The 23,197-nt window shown below is 35.8% G+C and overlaps 1 long non-coding RNA gene across 1 annotated transcript; it reads right to left on the bottom strand.

The window, feature by feature from the left end:
• Nucleotides 1–12,963: 12,963 nt before the first annotated feature.
• LOC134203826 (uncharacterized) lies at nt 12,964–13,455 on the bottom strand. The gene is made up of 3 exons (XR_009977716.1): nt 13,323–13,455; nt 13,185–13,258; nt 12,964–13,076 (listed from the first exon to the last, which is right to left on the bottom strand). It is a non-coding gene; the product is annotated as an uncharacterized LOC134203826 (long non-coding RNA).
• Between the last annotated feature and the right edge of the window lie 9,742 nt (nt 13,456–23,197).

Here is a 23,197-nt window from a genome sequence, read left to right as displayed (position 1 = left end):
GCTCTCTACCTTATGGTCGATTGTGAGTTACAATGAGAGCTCCTTTTCGTCTCACCATTTCGTAACCTATTCACTTAGAGCATCATTATCGGTTTGAGCATTTTAATCACCCGCTTTTAGCGCTTGCATTTTAGTTTCGTTACTCGTTTTTCGTATCGGTCACTATTTTTGGCTCTCAATTTGGTTGCTGTATATATCCCGGGATCCTATAGGGGATCTAAATGTCAATGAAGAGAAAAATACATACGATTTGACATTTTAGTACCACACATGTTTCGGACAGCAGAACAAAGAGAACCGAAACGACAATCTTTATCATGTAACTTCAAATATCTTTTGTTAGATCTCATTCGCCATACAAACTTCAGGTGGTTAACTCATGTTGGCTATTTTTACATATACAATAGCGCCTGGATACAGGCAGCAGCGGATAGGAAAGCAACCGCACCTTATGCGATACGGTTTTAAAATGTTGCATAAAAGTGTCTCTGATTGGCCCAAGAAAAATCTGGTCACGCCCTAATCTAAACTTTTAACATTGAAGCAAAAAGAATGAAAACATATAATAACTACGCACGACCTAATATAAAAGCGCTCTAGTCAATATTATTTTTTGTTTTCGGGTTTCCTGCTATGCACTCTAACTTTCACCCCTACTCAGTGACTGAGTAAAATTAGCAATCTCTTTTCTTGCCACAGAAATTTTGCTCAATTTCCGTCAAAAAGCAGGATTACTCATAGTTTTGAGTTGTCCATAACGTAAATTGAATAATCACTTCCGTCAGGATAGAATGAAGAGAGCAGTACAATTTTACTCAATCGCACAATAAATCAATCTTAGCATAATAAATTTGTTTCGTATGTTGAACTAATGTAAAGAAAGTGGCGACGAAGGCATCGCCAAGAAGGCATCTATAGGTATCGTTGTATGATAAGCGTTGTAATAAAAAAACATTGGTTATAATGGCAACGCTTTTCGGTCGTAGTTTTGAAATAAAAAGAAACTCATGGAAAAATCAAAGGAAAAATATTCGGTATTTCTTTTTCCAATAGTGCCTCCATTTTGAAAGAATCTAATCTTCTTTTTTTTATTTATTTATATCCTTCCAGATATCTCAAACATCAAAGGCCCCCGCGGTGCAGTATCCAAAATTTCCAAGAGACAAACAGAAGTAATTTCGTTTTATTTAGATTTAAAGCATTACTCAATAATTCCTATATTTTAGGTTGAATCAGAATTTTGGTCACGAAGAAACCCTTCCGTAACATCAGCACAACTGAATGCTGCCGTTCCTCTGGTGGTGAATATTCGTAGGATACCTTCAAACAAATCGGTCTTGTCAGAATACCAGAAAGAATCCTTAAGAACTCAAGCATCCACATCCGGAAGTCATAATCGAGCAGTTTCGTTATCGAGTAACGTCACCGTTCATGTCAAAACGAACAATCCAGAATAGAGCTAAATCGTATCAGCCGCCATCAACAGACCGGAAAGCTCGCTGTAAACAAATTCGGTTAGCGGTCACCAGAGGGCTGGCTATTTTCTGCTAACAGAGCTTTACCGAAGCTTCCTCCAACCGGTTCCAGAAGTTCTACGCCAGGCGGCGGCACTTCAAAAGCTCAACGTGCTGTCAGCTTGCGTCAAAGGCCGCCAACAGCATGCCGGTGTGCGCAAAGTACTATTTCCCCGTGCCCAGTGCCAGTAACTAATATTGATAGTAACAAGGAGTCCCCGAGTAAAAGAAACATCATTATTAAAGTACAATGCACAACCATCAGACCATGAACCTGTTGTACAACAACAATAAAGCAAACGCACTCCAACTTCCATCCGCAGATACCCGGGGCTCTCGACATTTAGTAAACAAAGAGTAAGAATGGGTTTATTTTTTTTTGTCATGATCTTTGCTGTTGGATATGTTTTTTTGTTAAACACGGGCAATGAATCACGCTTGAGTGGTTGGTTTATACCCACCGCTGTCAGAAGCATCAAACGAACGTATATGCAAAAATAGCCAGCATGAGTTAACCACCTGAAGTTTGTATGGCGAAAGACATGCATATTTCACGATATTGAAGACATTCCATGCATTCCGCATTCAAATACAGGTAATTATCCGATAAGTTTAGGTATAATAACTATCGATTAGAAAATTATAAAGTAGCTCAAAATTAAAGATGCGTCGTTTGTAAACAATAGGACCAGTACCTTTCAAAAGTCATAGTTGCAACTCTAACTTTAAAATTTTTTATCCGGGTATGGTTTCGCTGCTGATAATCTCAGCTGAAAACTCACTTGCATTACGTTATCAATGATTTTAATCATCGCATCACTTCAATCGCCTGATCACTCAGTCGCATCGTATCGTATCAACATGTTCTTGACGATCAGAATAGGCCGAATACGCAAAGAGAGGAAGTTACATGTGAATTGAATTACGGAATCTATTTTTCATATCAATTCATACGTACATTCCTGTAAAATACTCTCAAGTCTCGGTTATAAGGGTTGATGGACCAGAACCCTCTCCTTTTGACAGTTGATGTATTCAAAAAATCAGGTGAGAATTGTCCAAAGTTCAAAAACTTAACAAAGAAATTAAATAATGAAATAAAATTCTCTATGTAACCAAAAAAAAAATTCTAGGGAAGTAATTTGATTCTAAATTGAGGTAAAGACCACCCCCCCAAGCCTTTCTGTTGTTACTCCAATGAATATAAAAAGGTACCTCAGGGCAAGTGGGACCTAAAAAAACGCTAGTTCAACCAAAATTGTTAACGCATGCTTAGAAAACAGGTTATTTCAGAACATTAACCTGAATTTGTCGACTATATGATTCCATTGTTGGAAGTGTAGAGGTGTTACAGGAAGTATTTATTCAATAACAAAAATATTGGTAGTGCAAGAAATAAATTTACCTTCAGGATCCACTTACCCCTTCAAGCAGGGGTGAAAGTGGGGCCTATTCTATTTTCTACTGTCAGGCAACACTAATTTGAGGAATGTAGATATACTGTTTTATTATTTCTGAGTGACAGTATATACGGATCATGGATGGAGATTAGTTGCATATCGGTCTGTATTTTTGCAACAAGAAAGGGATTATAATGTCAAAAAAGCTTATTACAAATGAAATCAAGACAACAGCCGATAGGTTACTGATTATTTTGCTGTTTTTCTTGTTTTCCATTAGCTTTCTTTTGTGCCAAATGTTTTGAGTGGAAAGAATAAGCAAATCTTTATTTTACTTTTCGTATGGGAAATTTTTTGTCGTAAATATTTCTCTTTTAGAGCCACAAAATTATTACATGAATCAGTACTTCAGAAGAAACGTTTTCATTCAGGCGATGCGCAGTGTTTTTAATTTGTAACAGAACAAAATTGCCAATTTATGTGTTTATTTATCTGAAAATCTGATGCGAAGTGTAGAAAAAAAATGTAGATTATTGTAGAATCAAATAAATTATTTGCACTGCTAAGTGGAAGAATATCATATCAAATTCAGCCATTACTCTTCTTCATGCGGGAGATAATTTACAGAATGTAATTTGGTAATTAACTGTACAATACCTTTCAACAACGAAATCAAACTGCATCTTATTCAGATCCATATGATAATGACGAATTTATTTTTTACTAAACAACCATTTAAAAACAATTAAAATAAGCTTTATCGATAATGTTGTTCAAATATGTCCCACTTGCCTCATGTATGTTAAAACTCGAGGGCAAATGAAGGGTGCAGATTTTGGCTTTAATTAAGAATTTAAATCGGTTTCGATGTCACACAATTATTTATTTTCTCAAAATATTCACTTTCCACATCAATGATAAATTTAGAAACGATTATTTTAGTTGGAAATCCATTGAATTAAAATAAAAGTAACAGATTTTCCCAGTGAATTCAAAGTCGCCCGGTCAAGCAATAGCATTAGTATAGTTGCCTTAAATGGTTTTTGATTCCAAATCTTTTTGTGTCGGGTGGATTCGTTTATAGTTCTCCTTCATCTTCCTAGAACATTGTTACCATTAAAAACGTTCATCGATTCATCTTCAGTCCTGCGTACCCGCCACCCCGTATGTTTCACTTGCCCAGGGGTACCTTATTCAAAAAGTTCAAGGGAGGGGGCTAATTTGATTCTAGATGGGACTAAAGAACCCACTCCCAAGCCCTTCTGTAGTTACTTCAGTGAATATATTCTTACCTGTAATCGAGTCAAACCAAAGCTAAGCCCTTGCTTGCCACTTATACTTTCTCTGTTACATCAGCCATTTGTAAATTCCATTATTAATGTTGATGCGATTGACATGTAGTAATGAACTTCTTTTTGATTTATATTACTTATTATTCGTTCTTTGTACACATTTACAAACAGAGCTTTAAATAATCGAATATTTTTGGTGAAGCCCGTCGATCTTCTTTCACCCTCACTTCGTACATATTCATATTCGACTGAACATTGACAATTTCCGATCAAATATCAGTCGGTAATTATTTATTTAGATTTCGTAAACCAATAATTTACTGTAAGAAACTAAATACTTAAATGATGATTTCTTCAATTGCCCTGATAGATCAGACTCCGACGTTAAACTCAGAGACGATTTTAGTACCAAAAGTCAACATAATCAAAGCCAATTATGTTTTTAAACGCAGTGACCATTCTCAGTATAATCAAATGAACAGATATGTGAAGAAGAAAACTGAAGTAAGTTATTCTATGTTTTGAACAAGTCATGCGACGTTTGTCAATATTTGTTGAAAGTTGCTTCGTAGAAGGTGATTCTTTTATGCCCTGGTTAAAGAAATACAAACATGGACGGACATAGTTGATATCGTTTCCCATTAACGCTAAGTTCTTTGAACAATACATATTTAAGGTAAAATAATAACTTTGACATTAATCACTGGGGTTCACGGTCTACGAACTATAACCTTAATATAATATTGATAAAATCTTTTCTTCTAAAATGTATGACGAAAACCGATTTTCGTACGGTCGTTATTTTACCTTTAACCCGTTTTCCATACAGTCCGGTCTTCCGAAACCATTAGTCACTAAGGTGAAGCTGCGATTACTACAGTACGTTTATAGTTTGGTACAATTTTATTATTAGGTACAACGTAGAACGTAAACTGTCCCAATAATAGATTTGGCTATCGTTTTGATAATGCAGAATTTATGCAATAAATTCTTATTAATGAAATTTTATTATTATCATATAAAGACCTGAATAAGTCTAAAATAACTTCTTCAAGTTACGAGACATGATAAAGATTATAATGATGTTAAAGTTCAGTAATCTTATTTTTATTTCTTAATCCAGTTGATTTATTTTTTGCACCGGATCAGGATACTTTGTACACTGAGACGAAAGCTTCCAAAACTTACAGAATAATGGGCTTATCATTGTCCTCAAATGTGCTAATTAAAATGGGTATAAGGTTTTTTTTCCTAAACACATCCTGAGGTTCTAACAGGCATACGATACGCTTCGCCCATTAGTTCTATCCTTTCTATTTGTTGCTTTTGTCCGTCTTGTGTATATTATCCTCCGTTACCCAATTACGGTCGCGCATTGGGCTTCCATATGTTTGTGATTTAACAAACAGAGATTAAAGCGTGCTAATCAAGCAAAAAGGATTAGGACGAGGGAATTATCTCCTGCTATCGCGTAAACGAAGACATTGGCTAATTATGTCGTGTGACGATAAGTATATGGCTATGATTGACATTATCGAATTTAAAAGAATGAGTACAATCTGATATGGATCAAGTTTGACTTCTTGCAAATTGTCATATAGTGGATCTCTAAAGAATTGCAAATTTAGATTAAAAAGTTATTTTGTTGATTCTATTATTAAAATAATAAAATAGTTAGACATGGGCATTAGCTGAGGCTAAAGTCTCTTCAAAAAGAAATAGTTTTGTATAAGCTATCACGCTAATTTTCAATGTACTATATACTATCATTGAAAAACAATATACTCCATAGTAAGCTGTACTTAGCATGGCCAATTAATTGTTAATATTTGCTTTTGAACACTTTTTCTTTCGTTTTTATTCGGGAAACTATACTGTGTGAATAAACTGCCAGGGTTTTATATTATACTTCTTATGAAACTATATTGTGTGAATAAACAACTTACTGCAGTAATGATTTTTATCATGCATACGCATGTTAAACATGCGATGTGCTATTGAATTTTAATGCCTCCGCGCAAGAACAGAGAGAAATTTACTGGAAAGACTGGAAAACTGCCTTTGCTGTCATTCTCAACACTTCGTTTTCAACCCCGCCGCGCAAATCAAGTCACTCTTTCCATTCAAAAATCAGAAAACGAACGAACAGTGTTTGAGTAAACTCCGTTTGAGTTCCGGTTCAGTTGTTCCTTTATTTCGCGCAGTGTTAGTTCAAAGTTTGAAGTGGATTAAAATTTTGTTGGATGTGGTTTGAGTGCAGAATAAACTACAAGAAGCCTTAGCGAATCTGCCAAAATAACGGTAGTTTGTTGTCGCGCAAGGATTAGCGGTGCGTTATCCTGCTTGTGATAAAAGATTGTTTTGTTGGAAGCCATTCTGTGGGGAGAAAAAGCCTTCGAAAATTATGCACAAGAAAGCGCAATCGAAAGCAAATAAGTGAAAGTGAAACATAAAAAAAGTACATCAGCCAGAAAAGAGAAGAAAAAGCGTAATAACATGTCAAAGTGGCTTAAGGAAGAAACAAAAAAATGAGCAGAGAAGCCGGATTATTGTTTTATTTGTTTTTATGGCAACGGCTGAAATATTTCCATATTTTTGTTGTGTTATTTTCTGTGCCTGGTTGCTTGAACTTAGTACGGAAACTAGCAATAATTAAACCACACTAGAAAAATCAAGCTCGCGCAGCAAAGTATATTCGAACGAAGGATAGAGATGGGCTCAAGAAATTCAACCCGAGCGTAACAGCTAAGAAGAGGTTCACCACAACTCGAATCAATTTGGTGTTTTTTCTGCGATGTCGAAATTTCTAGTCAATGATTGGCAAATCCAAGAGATAAAGAAGAAAGACATGCGATGGTGAGAAACAACCGAGAAATCGTTCATGGCGAAGTATACGGCGGCGATTTTAAAAATATCATATAAAATTCTAAAATGTTCTAATTAAAACTAATGAATGTAAAAGTGCGAGAAAAATGAAAAGCTAGATTTAGAGCACATTATTCAAAAAAAATTTTTTTCATGTAATGCACCTAAAATATAGATTTTATTTTTTCTCGCACTTTACAATGATTGAATTTTAATTAAAATTGATTTCAATTTTAAACAGACATTTTAAAATCGCCGCCATCACCATGAACGATTTTGTTGTTTCTCACCATCGCATGTCTTCTTCTTTATCGCAATTCATCAATAATTTAATGATTACAGAGGCCATATAGAAAAAAATCACTATTTTGGCAGGCTATGGGGAATGTACGCTTCAATCGAATGCGAAAATAGAACCTATTCTCCTATAAAATTATTACTATTTAATTTTTCCACTTCAAGTTTGTTTTACGTAGTTATTACGAATAACTTGAATTATAGAAAAGTGAAGTACCCTCATTTCGCGCACCTGAGATCGGACAAAGTTGAATCTATTGACAGAAAAATATTGACAATAGAATTACAATAAGATTCTATTGTAATGTACAAAACATTGTTCGAGAAATAAACGACTTTTTATTGTTACAGTAACTAACCCTATTTTCTATTGTAAAACTTCCATTTATAAAAAGGATTTATGGTGGAAAACAATATTCCTAATTATTTATTCTATTGCAGGTAACAATGAGGAGTTTATTATGATTACAATTCTGAGAAATTTATCCCGTATTGTTACAATAATTTCCATTGTAATTCTATTGAACTTTTTTATTCAGGGCGAATTACTCTAGCTGCTATACATTAGGGTCTCTACTCCCTCACAAGGTAGGAGGGCTAATAAAGCTGGTTAGTAGTGTCTGTGGGATGGTTCCTTCTCTTCTATGAAGAGCGGAATAGTTGGTTCAATGTATTATATTTGGTTTACGTAGTTTACGTCTTTGGTGTACTAAACAATGGTGCCCCTGAATTAACTACAAGTGGCGCAATACTCCTACCTTTAAGAACCTCCTGCTCAATTGGAACAACTGATTTGACAACAAAAGCGCCGTTCCAATTTTGACTTTTATCTCTTTGTTATGAGTACCTTTTCTTTACTAAACCAAGTTCATTTTTTCAAATGAATTATTTGTTTAAGAAACTGCATATGTAGGGTAAAGTGCCCAATATTGGACCCCCAACTAATGAAATAGACCCACTCAGCCATTTTTCGCATTATTACAGCACAATGTAAACATTTTGCTATGAAATTCCATTGGGGAAGCTACCTTAAAGTCCTATGATTTGATTACATGCATTGGAAATGCAGCCCTGATAACCAGTCACTTTTGGTAACTTGGTCACTATTTTGAGTCTAGTCACTAAAAGTCACTATTTGTATCCAAAAAGTCACTAAAGTCACTATTTTCATAGAAATGGTCACTAAAGTCACTATTTTTGCATTGCCAATTATAAAAAAGTTCAAAATAAAAATCCAAGTGTGTTGTGAAAATCGGCAGGGTTATTTCCGATTCATTATCAACTGGGATCTTTTTCTTCACGAATGGAATTTGTTAAAATGCGAAATATTGACCTCGAGTATAAAGTGCAAGAATTGATTAAGTGTTGGAACTAGAACCACGTCTGGACAAAATTTATTAATTCAAGGGGAGAAATTATTTGAATTTTTTCCGAAAAAATTATAAAAGTAATAAAATTTCGGGCAATCAAGAGGATATTCTTTGGAGAAAACTGATGAGTTTTAGACTTTATCAATTTTATCATTAATTTTATTTCCTACTCCTTCATTGTAGGACAATAGTAGAAATCAATAGTTATTTCTGGTCTTAGTTGTGGATCATACGAAGGAAATCATGAAGGAAAAAAATGCTTGATTAATGGCTTCTTCAAGAAGTAAACTAAAATGACATTTAAATGCTCACCAGTTCTCCTAACTTCCGGTAGGATTAAACCATACCAAATTTTTATAAGAAACATGTACACGTGAAAAAAGCTCATGAACTTTTTTTTTCTTTATTAAAGAGGCTTAAGCCCTAGGCACAGCTCACCTCTATAAAGCTCATGAATAAAATCGCGATAAATTGTATAATTCAAATGTTTTTTTTGATTATAATTATTTTAGAAATATCAATTTTTTTTTAAATATAGAGATTCAGTTTAACCAATTAAGAATATATACCCCTAAAAACTAGTATGTAGGTAGAATGAATTGATCAGTTTTAAAATCTAAAATAGAACAAACTGATTAGATTTAAAAGATTTTTTTACTCGAAAGTTATTGGTGACCGTTATTTTATAAACAGAATACTAAAGTTTGCCATTTAGAAATCTATAGTTTATTAGGATTTCTAGATTTCTAATAAAAAAGCATGGTTTCATTGGATTTTCAAGGTACTTCAAAATACCACGTCGAGTTCAAAACTTCAAAAACTACATTTAAATGTATTTATTAATTTAAACCATATAGTTTAATAACAGATCAAATCGTATTTCAAATTATTCATTATTTTAATTAAGTTTATATTGATTCAAACCAACAAATGGTCTAAAAGTTTAAAATTTTGTGGAGGTCAAATAGTACTTAGTTCACCATCTAGGAGTCAATAAGATCATTCCATATCATTCTTTGCTTCCACGCAGTACAACGGAAAAACTCGGAAGCTCGCATATTAAACAGAAATTTATTATTTAATGTAATTATCAACATAATTTGCCGTTTCAACGCCGTTGTAATTCACTACTGTTTCGTGACGCTTCAGATGTATTTAGCACCAAAATATTCTTTGAAGGCTGACTGCTTTTTTGGTTGGGTAGTTTGGTTGGTTGGTGGAATGATGGTGTAGTTTGGGCATATGGGTGATTTGAACATAAGGAACATAACGTTCGTTTTCATACACCTTATTTCCATATTATGCGGCTTTTTTCATTTATATTTATGTGAATTGTTGGTTTCATTTTCACAAATGTATTTGTACAAGAATTATTACTCAAAGGGATGCAAAATCAATGTATGACATTCAACTAGTTTTATTGAACTTTAATATTACATTGGTGAAAAAACACTACGTGGGAATCAGCCCTAAAACAATTGTAGGGCAGCAGCGCGTCTGGAAAGATAATCCATATGTATTTTTCAAAACGCGCCGTTGCGTTAATCATTGTACTATCGTACGATCGCATATTTGTAACATATGCATTTTTTTCCTTTCTCGTACAACAAAGTTGTACCGAAAGGCTATATGATTGCTAAAAAACCCAGATTAATCCACCTAGCAGTGATGATGCCTTTCTCGTGCATTATAAATTATATTGAAAAAATCACATTAGAAAGGTCAAAAAAGCTCTTTGGGGGAATAGATCACATTTTTTCGATCATTTTTAATAATTTTGCCTTGCCACCATTCAAAAAAAAATGTTCTTTGAATTTTCAAGGGGGACCTTTGGGGAAAAACAGAGATTTTTCAATAATTCCGAAAAGCAATGATCGGGCCCATTTTCAATAGCAAACAATTCCCCGTCGAATGCAACTTGTTGCGAGTAAATCGGATAATTCTAAGTTCTAAAAAGTGTGCCTACAAAATTTGTACACATACACACACACATACACAAAAAACAGACGTCACCTCAGTTTGTCGAGCTGAGTCGATCGGTATATAACACTATGGGTCTCCAGGCCTTCTATCAAGTTTTTTTTAGCAATCATATAGCCTTTCGGTACAACTTTGTTGTACGAGAAAGGAAAAAAATGCATATGTTACAAATATGCGATCGTACGATAGTACAATGATTAACGCAACGGCGCGTTTTGAAAAATACATATGGATTATCTTTCCAGACGCGCTGCTGCCCTACAATTGTTTTAGGGCTGATTCCCACGTAGTGTTTTTTCACCAATGTAATATTAAAGTTCAATAAAACTAGTTGAATGTCATACATTGATTTTGCATCCCTTTGAGTAATAATTGTACAAATACATTTGTGAAAATGAAACCAACAATTCACATAAATATAAATGAAAAAAGCCGCATAATATGGAAATAAGAAGGTGTATGAAAACGAACGTTATGTTCCTTATGTTCAAATCACCCATATGCCCAAACTACACCATCATTCCACCCAAACCAACCAAACTACCCAACCAAAAAGCAGTCAGCCTTAATGACACGCCTCTTCTTTCATTCCAAAGAATGAAACAAAATGGCAGCAAACGTTACGAGCGCACAAGAAAGCATGTACGTAGGTATGCGATTTTTATTTCCAACGATGAAACTTTTACAGCTGTGTTGATGCGAGCGGATAAAGTCATCGGCTTCGGGTCTCTAGCGCGTGTGTGTTCGTCCATTAGTTTTCGTGTTCCACATTTGAAGCTTTGGAAAACTTTGCTTGAGAGGTTAGCATCATCAATAAAGCACGAAATAAGCAACACAAACATTCATGCTGTCAGTTATATACACGGTGCGAAATTCATTCACCGCATGCGGAAATGCTACACCCTTAATTTGTTTTACTCAATATTGTGCGGTTACGTGCTAAGTTTTTTTTAAACTTTATTAAAGTGTTATTTTAATCTCCAGATTATGTTCAACACCGTACTTGCTAAATGGACACGGTCGGTTAAAGCAGCTGTTCCTTAAATAGTTCGTTAAAGTAGTCGCTAGATTATTCGCTGTTGGTTTGAGCGAGACAGAGTATATGTCAAAAAAAAAATTACCCAGCAATCTGCGGTGTATTGTTCGAAATGAACGTTTATCAGCAATGGACTTTCTATGCTGTACTATAGTATTCATGAAAAAATGTTACTTAGGTCCTTTTGAAAAGTTATGCGGGAAATGTAATAAAATGCGTAGAACTTTTTGGGAACTTGCAAGTGTTCTGATTGTTTAAGTTGACTTTTTGTAAATTTATTGGTCAATATTTAAGAAGTGCTGTAAAAAGAAAAGTGCATACTTAGTTTTTCCAAATTTGATTCAGACTATCTTTTGAAAAGGGTCAAACTTGTTTTTACTAAGAAAATTATTATGAGCTTTTTAGTGGAATGTCTTCACTTGTCATAAGACGAGTTAGTAGTTGTTTTTACTGATTTTTTAAAATGGATATAATCGAAAAACGACCCTTCCTACAAAAAAGTGTTGCATGGGTGACTATCGCAAAATCAGTCAAACTTTCTAATAAAACTTTTTGAAAAACTCAAAATTGAACCCTACACTAAAAAAATCGATTTAAAAAATTAAAAGTCGATTTGCAAAAAAACGCTTTTTTCGATTTGGACGAAATTTTGTCTCAAGATAGGTGATTATGTTCCCTACCAACCGTCCATACATCGCAAGCTGGGTACTTTGAAGGGAAAACATTTTTTCTAACAAAAACTTTTTCTTGACGGAATTGATTTTTTCAGTGTCTGTTCAGGAGTGGATTTAACATATGTATACATATATACTCATATTAAGTATTCCTTTACAGTCAGGCAGAGTACAATGTTTTGGTCGTAACTGGGCGCAACTAAAGAAGCTAATAATGGAATATATACGCAGAAAAATGGATTGTAGAAACAACAATATTCTGGGTTGATTTCAACAATAAATTTTGTTAGCTCAGGGCTAATAATATTTTCCGTTTGAATCAATCCATAATATTGTTGTTTTTACAATCAAGATCTCAGTTGCTTTATTGTAGAAACAACAATATTGTTGTTGAAGTAATTGTGATTATATTGTTGATTTAATGCGTGAATACGATCAATTCAGCAATATAATATTGTTGAATTCATTGCATATGTATGTATTTATATTATTTCTTTTTTTTTTCTCGAATGTAAACAAAAACAAATTTATGCTTGGGAAATGTTTATTGTTTTCATTTTATTGGAATATATGTATTATTATTTATGTTGGTCAATCTGCTGTTGTTTCTGATGGTGCATAAGAGGCTGCAGATGTCTACAGAAAATCCTGAAAAAAAAAATATATCCTTTTTTACTTTTTCAAACTCTAGTTCAGACTTTATAATCACATTTAAATTTGGGTTACAATCGAAAATAAAAATATATCACTTTATACCTGGTCTTTCCAAGATCTGTTTGGCCGGGAATACATATGGAGATGGATACGGTAGTCCTTTTTCTGGTTTCATTCTGAAAATGTGACAAAAATGTGTACAGTTATTCGGTAATTATTTGTATATTTTGAACTTACTACGCATATGTATGCACCACAACGTTGCTGATTTCTCCTCACAGCGAGTTTTCAATAAATCTCTCTTTTATTTAATTAAGGAAAACTATAGAGCTTTATTTAGAAATCAATTATTTAGCTTAAGACGAGCGGCTTTAATTTATATTAGAACAAACGAATAAATAATGTTGTTGACATTCAAAAATACACGCCTATTCCCAAAAACGCAAACTCGGTTCAAAAATAAATACTGTTGAAATAAAAATAATACTGTTGTTTCAACATACAATATTGTTAAATCAACAATCAAATATTTTTGGTTCAATAATAGATCGATTGTTGGAATCAACAATATTCTTTTTTAGTTTAACCGTATGAAATTTAGCTGCGTGATAATATTTTTTTGTAGATATAAACCCCTTTTTAATATTACTCTTAATTTAAAAACAAACTATATTTAGTGACTAAATTAGACAATGTATCATAAAAATAGATTTGCTTGGGGTTCTATAACGATGGCTTTCATTGGTTTAGTTTCAGATGAAAATACACTGAAAATAATTCCGACAAGAAAAAGTTTTTATTAGAAAAACTTTTTTTCCTTAAGAGTGCCCAGCTTGCGATGTATGGACGGTTGGTAGGGAACATAATCACCTATCTTGAGACAAAATTTCATTTAAATAAAGAAGTGCGTTTTTTCGCAAATCGACTTTAAAATTTTTAAACTGATTATTTTCAGTGTAGGGCTCAATTTGGATTGTTTCCGATATTTTCACTAGAAAGTTTGACTGATTTTGCGATGGTCACCCATACAACACTTTTTTGTGGGATGCGTCGTTTTTCTATTATATCCATTTGAAAATATTAGCAAAAAAATTTCAGCTCTTTTCAAAGGATAGTCTAGATTAAATTTGGAAAAACATTTTTGTTTTCATTTCGGATCATCTGGTGATTTTTCATTTCTCATTTTTCATTTCTTACTTCTTACTTTTCACTCCTCACTTCGCACTTCTCACTTTTCACTTCTCACTGCTCACATCGGCCCATAGGGGAAAGAAATGGCAGAAATGACGCTTAACTTTTAAAAAGAACATCACGGATACAAATTTCATCCATTTGCTTCAAAACTATACATGTTTATTTCCAAAATGGTAATATGTTTGAATCAAACATATTTATTTTTAAAACCAAATTAAATTCCTGTTTGTTTTATACATACACTAGTGGACAGCCCCTCGCTCGCTCTTGCAAAAGTAAACAAAAACTCGAGTTCGGATCAGATCCAATCGGAAGTCAGCAGAGGAGCAGGAGCAAAAGTAGAAGCATATGTTTTCTTGCTTCCAAATTGATGATAGGGATGTTTTTCAGGTACAGAAAGGTAAGTAAATGAAATATGAACGTTTGGAATTGTGAAATCAGGTAGTCAAATGCTACCGGAATATGAAAATTGGTTGAGTTGATAAGAAAATATTATAAGGGGTCGAACCAAAACAATGATATCCATGTTTGCTTCAAACATTTAGCTGGTTAAAACAACTTAAAACGCACATTTGATTCAATAAAAAGTTTTTGTTCGCTTCAAATGCAGCAATATGTTTGTTCCAAACAGATTTATTTTTGATGCCAGAACAAACTGAATTTATGTTTGGATTTACCTAGAATATGTTTGTTTTTAACGTAGTTTTTTCTGCGTGTATGTCACCTTTTTTCATGAATTAATTTGTGTACTGCAATCAAAAGCTATCATATTGGTCTGTTGATCGCAATATTAAAATTCATTCATAAAAATATGTTTCTTAGGTCATTTTGAAAAAATAAACGAGAATTTTCAGAGTTTACATGAAATCTTAAAATAGGTACTTTTTAACTCATTAATGGGTTTCTATGTTTCTTTGTGAAGTTTTTTCTTCCGTGTAAGTTGTGTATTCTATGCTGTCAGTGTGCCGGTTTCGAATAAATTGTGTCTTGGGAGAACATAACCTAGAAAATCGATAGCTTATTTGTTACGAAATAATGATGTCTCATAACTCTTTGAATATTTATTATTTTTTGAGACGTGCCATCATTATGAAATTCAATAGCGAACAAGAAGAAAACATTCCCCATCGAATGCAACTTGTTGTAGCTAAATCGATTCAGGTTCAGTACTAGAAAAATTGTCTAATGTTTCAATGTGCACACACATACGCACACACACACACACACGGACAGACAGACATTTGCTCAGTTTGTCGAGCTGAATCGAATGGTATATAATACTATGGGTCTACAAGCGCTCTATAAAAAGTACGTTTTGGGAGTGAAATGAAAGCCTTTCTGGTACAACTTTGTTGTACGAGAAAGGCAAAAATGGCATTTTCCTTAACGTGGGCGTCCTACCCCCAGTTCCCCTACATTGGTATGACGAGGAATCAGCTTAAAACACGTATTAGTGGACACAAGAGTAATGTAAACTAGGGACGTTCCGATACTTCCGATATATCGGAATATCGATATTTTTGTTTCGATATCCGATATTTTTGTATCGATATTTTGCTTTCAATATATCGATCATATCGATATTTTTGCTTTCGATATCGATATATTGAATCAGTACAAAGAAACGCAAAAATAACAATTTCATTGTATTTTGTGAAAGAAAATTCTTCAAAATGGATCTGAAATGCCATATTTTTAATGGGCGCGGATGGTGTGAAGTGTGCGCTGCCATTACAAGTAGCTTTGGAAACTAGACACTTTGAATTGACGCGCTTTGTGCAACATTTGTCATGCCGCTGGTCCTGCGGATAAGTTTTCCACATTTATTCTCCACATTAATGATTACGAAAGTTGTCATTTTGTTGCGAGGCACAATACACAAGTTTGATAAATTTGTGTTCATGGCTTGTTATGATTCGAAACAATGTTTGCCTTTCTTTTATTGGCGACAATGGCACAATGAAGTAATCAGGAAAATAGAAAACGTCAAATATTCTAGAACCGAAGAAGCAAATAAAGATATAACACCCACAAAATTATACATAGGAGATAAAGTTTACTTAAAATTGGAAAATAGAAAAAAATTAGATATTGTACAAGACGGCCCTTACATAATCATAGATCTAGATGAATCGAATGCTACTATCAAACATCATACCACTGCAAATATTTTAAAAGTGCATCGAACAAGATTAATTAAATACAATTCTCAATGAAAAAAAAAAAGACAAAACAAAAATTGTAAAAAACAGAATGCTAAAACGACCGCCTAAATTTTTATATTTTTGTCATTATTTTTGTATGGTTACACCATTCTTCTTAAGGAGGGAGGTGTCGTAGTACAGTTCTACCAAAAACCTTGTTTCAATATTTCTTGACCCGCATGATGATACAATCCATTCTTACCGTCATAAATTAAACACTTACTCAGCGTGACACAGAAACCTACAACCAAATCCCTTACTTTTCAAACATGCAGTCAGTAACGAAACCTTTTCTTATTCCCATAACCTTCTTAAAGTGCTTCCATATGCGCGCAATAAATAACACGCATATGCAAGACCCAAACAGTTTACCAAACAATGCTAGCGCGTCGTTCTTTCATTATTGTTTTAAACCATCAGCCTTCTTCCTATTTTCTGTTATGTCCAAACTTACTTCTTAAGCTCCAAATGAAAATAAATTCATTCCTATTCTCAACTCTAGATCAAGTAGTCGCTCCGTTAATCGTTAATTAATCGTTAATATCCGAAGTCCGAGATGCCTCATTGTTGTTCATTATCTATCGAGAGCGATTTGTGCAAATCCTGCCCGTAGGATTTATGAGAGTTTCCTCACAAAATTTTACAGGTTTTCTGATGTAAATTCAGATTTTTTTTTTCTGATGGAACTTTTTGCGTAAATTTTGAAGAATGCCCGTGAAAGTTTAAAAGAAATTCCTTTTATAGTTGAGAATATTTCAATGGATTTTCTGAAAATTCTGAATCTTCTTTGAAAATTAAATTGAAACTAAAAAAAAACATCCGTGGAAATTTAGAAGAGAGAATTTTCTGTAGAATAGCCCGAAGATCAATACAACAAAATTGTCAGCAAATTTCTCGAAACTCGAGTAATCGATTTTTTTTCGAGCGAACGGAAAATAGTGAGGTCAGTATCATGCCGAAAACGCCACCGCCACCGGCTAAAACTACGACTAATGCTGCCGCCGATGATTGTTAGACTAACACACTCTAGAAGCAGATTGGGTTAAGTAATAGAAAAAAGTCATTTCTAATAATTATTGTAAAGAGGTAATACGATAGTAATTGAATAACAACAACAAATATATTCTAAATATTTTCATTTTTGAAATATCATATGGTTTTCCGATATATCGATATTTTCATTCCAATATATCGGTGATATCGATACTTTGATTCGATTATCATATCGAATCAAATATCGATATTTTGAAGTATCGGAACGTCCCTAATGTAAACGAACACACAAAACTAATCCAAAATAATACACATACAGAAGAAGAGTTATCAAAAATCGCTAAAACCGCCCTCATGAAACATGCCATAGACCACAACCACACCTTCAATCTAACACAACCAAGAATATTAGATAGAGCCAATAGAATATCAGCACTTCCAATATTAGAAATGTGTCATATAACCCATAACACCAATACGGTCAACCACCGTACCGATGTACAAGACCTCAGCACAACTTACGCTGGACTGTTTCACACTATAAAAAAGTCCACCACCAGAAAAACTAATACCGATCCAGATGCAACAAATTTATCCCCTATTACATCTAGCCATAATGATACAATCCAAAATAATGATCATGATACACTACAGTCATCATTTATTCCCCCCCTTTGATACGCCAACCATTTTTTAAAACAGACGTTGCAGTTGTATCAGTCGTATCAGTGAAAACATTTTAGATTAAAACATAATTACTAAGAAATTGTAAGTTAAAATCCACCAAAAATAACAAGGAAAACCGTTGTAATACAATAATTACATATTATGTAGGCAAGCATGGTAGCGAAACACTCCAAACGCATCTAACGATAGACGATAGACCTTAGTGAGTAATTAATTCTATGTTTATATGTTCTATGTTATATGTTGAATGTTAATACATGTTTTAGCGACCCTTGAGAAAGGCCAAAACCAATCGGCCGAAACGTCGGGAACGTATACAATTAATCGTTCTTAATTCAACAGACTGAGAAAGCCAAAATTTGAATAAGTGAAGCAAATCCAGTCGGTAACGCCATTACAAATTAAGGATACTATCTTCCTCTTTCCAACGATATACTGATCTCTTAGATCGGTTGAGAAATGTTGAAGTTATGACAGTTTTGGTGAGTCGAGAATTGACAAAAATCGAGGGATCCATAAAAGTGATTTCGTCTATAACTAACGCGGGGTACATCTTTCTGAAAAATATAACTATCCCTAATCAACTCGCCGAAAGCATTCGAATGAACATAAATTTAGTTATTTTCAAAGACCTCGTGCAAATAGTGGTCCGGTCTCAGCGAGAATTACTCACATGTACAAGATATGAAATAACAAAAAGTAATATACAAAATATTCAAGGCATAACTTACTTGATACTTGATGGGCTACAGCTCTTCGATGAACCTACGCCGAATGGAGTATCCTTCTCCACTGGACTCGATCCTGGGCCAATCGCTTCCAGTTGCCCTGAACATTGAGCGCCCTCAGGTCCTCTTCAACTGCAAAAAGCCATCGTGTACGCGGCCTTCCACGAAGCCTGCGGCCTCTTCCGGGTTCTCTATTAAATATTATCTTCGCTTGACGTTCTTCCGGCATACGAACAACGTGACCAGCCCACCGTAGTCTGCCGTGTTGTATAAGCTTAATAATATCCAGCCCTTTGTACACCTGGTACAATTCGTGATTCATGCGACGCCGCCAGATACCGCTCTCCTGTTTACCGCCGAGTATTGTCCGCAGCACCTTACGCTCAAACATTCCGAGAGCTCTTCGATCAGCCTCCTTTAACGTCCATGTCTCATGGCCGTATAAAGCCACCGGAAGAATCAGAGTAGTATACAGCGCGAGTTTTGTTTTCGTTTGCAGACTACGGGACTTAAGCTGGTTACTGAGTCCGTAATAAGCCCTATTTGCAGCTGCAATACGCCTTTTCACCTCGCGGGTAACATCATTATCGCACGTCACTAATGTTCCAAGATACACAAATTCTTCTACCACTTCAAATTTTTCACCATCCAGCACTATTTCGCTACCACCACCACTAATGAACCCACGTTGATTGCCAGCGACCATGTACTTCGTTTTGCTGGTATTGATCGTGAGTCCAATCCTCGCTGTCTCCCTCTTAAAAGGCGCAAAAGCCTCTTCCACGGCACGGCGATCAATTCCGATATCGTCCGCAAATCCCAGGAGCATATGCGATTTTGTGATAATGGTACCGCTTCTTTGCACACCAGCTCTCCTAATCGCTCCCTCGAGCGTTATATTGAACAGTAGGTTCGAGAGTGCATCACCCTGTTTTAACCCATCTAAGGTAACAAATGACGTCGATATTTCATCCGCAACCCTTACACTTGATTTCGATCCGTCCAACGTTATACGAATCAGTCGTATCAGTTTCGCCGGAAAACCATGTTCAAGCATAATTTGCCATAATTCATTCCGTTTCACTGAATCGTACGCCGCCTTGAAATCAATAAACAGATGATGTGTCTGCAAGTTGTACTCCCGGAATTTATCAAGGATTTGTCTCAGGGTAAACATTTAATCCGTCGTTGATCGGCCCTCACGAAAACCCGCTTGGTATTCGCCGACGAAGGACTCTTCAAGCGGTCTCAATCTGTTGAACAGAATACGGGACATAATTTTGTACGCCGAATTAAGGAGGATTATTCCTCGGTAATTGGCGCACTCCAGTCTGTGCCCTTTCTTAAAGAGAGGGCAAATGAGGCCGTCCAACCAGCTAGCAGGCATTTCCTCGTCTTCCCATATTTTCGACATAATATGGTGCAGAACTTCATAAAGCTGCTCACTGCCATGTTTGAGAAGCTCAGCCGGGAGCTGGTCCTTCCCCCAGCCTTATTGTTTTCAGCTCTTTGACAGCTTTTTAACCTCATCTAGTGTAGGTGACTCCACAGCTTGTCCATCGTCGCTAATATTTATTCTGTTCACCGATGCACCGTCACTTCCTCCATTCAACAAAGTCTCGAAGTGTTGCTTCCACCTGGTAGCCACTTCAGTTTTATCTGTCAGCAAATTCCCTTGTAGGTCGTTGCACATGACGGGAGATGGCGCTGTCTTTCTTCGCACGCCATTGACAGACTCATAATACCTCCGCAGATCGTTCTGCTCCATCTTTTCCTGCGCCTCACTAATATCTTGTTCTTCGTACTCTTTTTCTTCCTGCGGTGGGTTCGTTTTCGGCTGCTCTTGCTTCCTTGTACCGATCTCTATTCGATCGGGTACCTGACACCAACATCCGGCTTCTGGCAACGTTCTTCTCGTCTGTCACTCTCTGACACTCCACATCGAACCAACCCGTCCTGGGTCGCCTCTGTGCAGTGCCTACCACTTCTCGTGCTGTTGTGCTCACCGCTCCATGGCTCGAATCCCATAGATCGTTGATGTTGTCGCTAACGTTGATTGCACTTATCCGTTCGTCGAGCTTCTGGCGGTAGTCAGCCGATACTCCTTCCGCCGACAATCGCTGGATATTGTAACGCATCGTTCGCTGTGATCTTTCGTTCGATACAGTTGACAACCGTGATCGAATTTTACTGACAACGAGATAGTGATCAGAGTCAATGTTCGGACCTCTGAATGTCCGCACATCGATAACATCCGAGAAATGGCGCCCATCCACCAGAACATGGTCTATCTGGTTGCAAGTTTCACCATTTGGGTGTCTCCAGGTGTGCTTTCGGATGTTCTTTCATGCAAAGTAGGTGCTACTGATGGCCATCCCTCTGGCAGCAGCAAAATTTACTAGCCGTAGGCCGTTGTCATTGGTAGCGCAGTGAAGGCTCTCCCTACCGATTATGGGACGGAAAAAGCTCTCTCTACCGACCTGAGCGTTAGCGTCTCCGATAACAATGTTCACGTCATGCTTTGGGCACTCTCCATAGGCTTTATCAAGACATTCATAAAACGTGTCCTTCACGTCGTCGGATTTATCGTTTGTCGGTGCGTAAACGTTGATTAGGCTGTAATTGAAGAATTTGCCCCGTATCCTCAACACACAGATTCGTTCGCTAATGGGTTTCCACCGCATCACTCGCTTCATCTGCTTGCCCATCACTACGAAACCAACTCCATACTCTGCTTTTTCACTGCCGCTGTGATAGATGTTATACTTGAATGCAGTATTGGTCGTGGGGTCCACGGCTCGGAATTCACGTTCTCCGGATCTAGACCATCGGACTTCTTGAATAGCAGCCACGTTCACTCCAACCTTCTGCAGTTCACGAGCCAGAAGGCTCACTCGTCCAGGTTCATTTAGGGTCCTGACATTCCAGGTACCGAGTTTCCAATCATAGTCCTTATTTCGTTGCCGGGTCGGTTGCCAAAAATAACGTTCTCTTTTTCTTCTATCTCCATTTTTCGTGGTATTTGAGAGGCTTCAGTAAGCTACCTTACCGGGGTCGCGTTACCTACATCGCGATGATGAGGCTGCCACCTTAGGTATAGCTGACGCGATACAGCATTTCGTTAATCAGCCGCTGGGTACCAGGCAGACGCTGTTTGAGCCGCACCTCCTGGTGAACAGACGCTCGAGGCGTACCTTCTCACTCTAGCTGATGTCAGAAGGACAACAGTGCCCAGGCTGCACTACCAGCTAAGTACACAACTCTTAGCTGGCGGTCTTTTGTCATCGGACGACCCGTGGAAGCGTGAGATAGGGACTTGTGGGGACCAGAGCTCTGTTGGGCGCTCCTTCCTTGATGTCAACCCACCATTTTGCAGCCCAAGGCATAACATATGTTGTTATTACAATATCAAAGCTAAAACATAATTATTTTTCGTTTTGTATTAAAATATCTGATAATGTTATGCCTAAAGTATTGATTTTGGATATTAATTTTTGTTATTTTGTTGTTGTCATGTGAGAGGTAACATGACAACAAATGATAACAAAAATAAATTCATATCAAGTTCATAAAAATTGCTGTTTCCAAGATATAAGCTTCTGCTCAGGCTATATAACAAAATGGTGTGGCGTTTGCCATATCACGAAGTAAGCCATGGAGGCAAAACACATAAAAATTGCAAATTAGTGCTTGAAAATGAAAAAAAAACAGTAATTTTTCATTGCAATAATATGGGGTTATTTTCAATTACCCCCTCGATTTAAACACCCTTAAATGAAGCGTGAAAGTAGTAGAATAAGGTCGAGAAAACAGATTGAAAAAATGTTTGCGCCATTCATAGATACAGCCGTTAGAGAAAAACGTTTTTTTAGAAGAAAAACCTCAATAACTTTTGAACCGCATGAGATATGGCAACGGTAAGTCCATGAACAAAAAGTGGTCTGAACTAAGCATATGCGGTATTTCGAAAAATTTCGTTTCAGGTGGTTCGAAACGAAATTCCGCGGAATTTCGCGGAATTTTGGCATGGCGAAATCGCATTTCTTGATTTCGTTTCGTTTCGTAAAATTACAAAAATTTCGCTAGAAAAAACTAGCTTCTAACGAAATTTAACGGAATTCCGCGGAATTTCGAAACAAATTTAAACTTAAAACATTCTTCATATTATTAAAAATTGTGGCTGTGCCGCTGAACAAAATCATTAAGTTGTTTTCAAAACTTTAGGTTATACCATTTTTTCTAATAACGCTTACTTCATGTCCCTATTCTTAGTCGACAAATCGACAAATACGTATGTAGTTTTCTTCTA

The sequence above is a fragment of the Armigeres subalbatus genome, unplaced genomic scaffold, assembly GCF_024139115.2.
Source record: "Armigeres subalbatus isolate Guangzhou_Male unplaced genomic scaffold, GZ_Asu_2 Contig246, whole genome shotgun sequence".
Lineage (NCBI taxonomy): Eukaryota > Metazoa > Arthropoda > Insecta > Diptera > Culicidae > Armigeres > Armigeres subalbatus.
The sequence above is the reverse complement of the archived record's forward strand: the minus strand, read 5'-3'. Positions and strand labels throughout refer to the sequence as shown.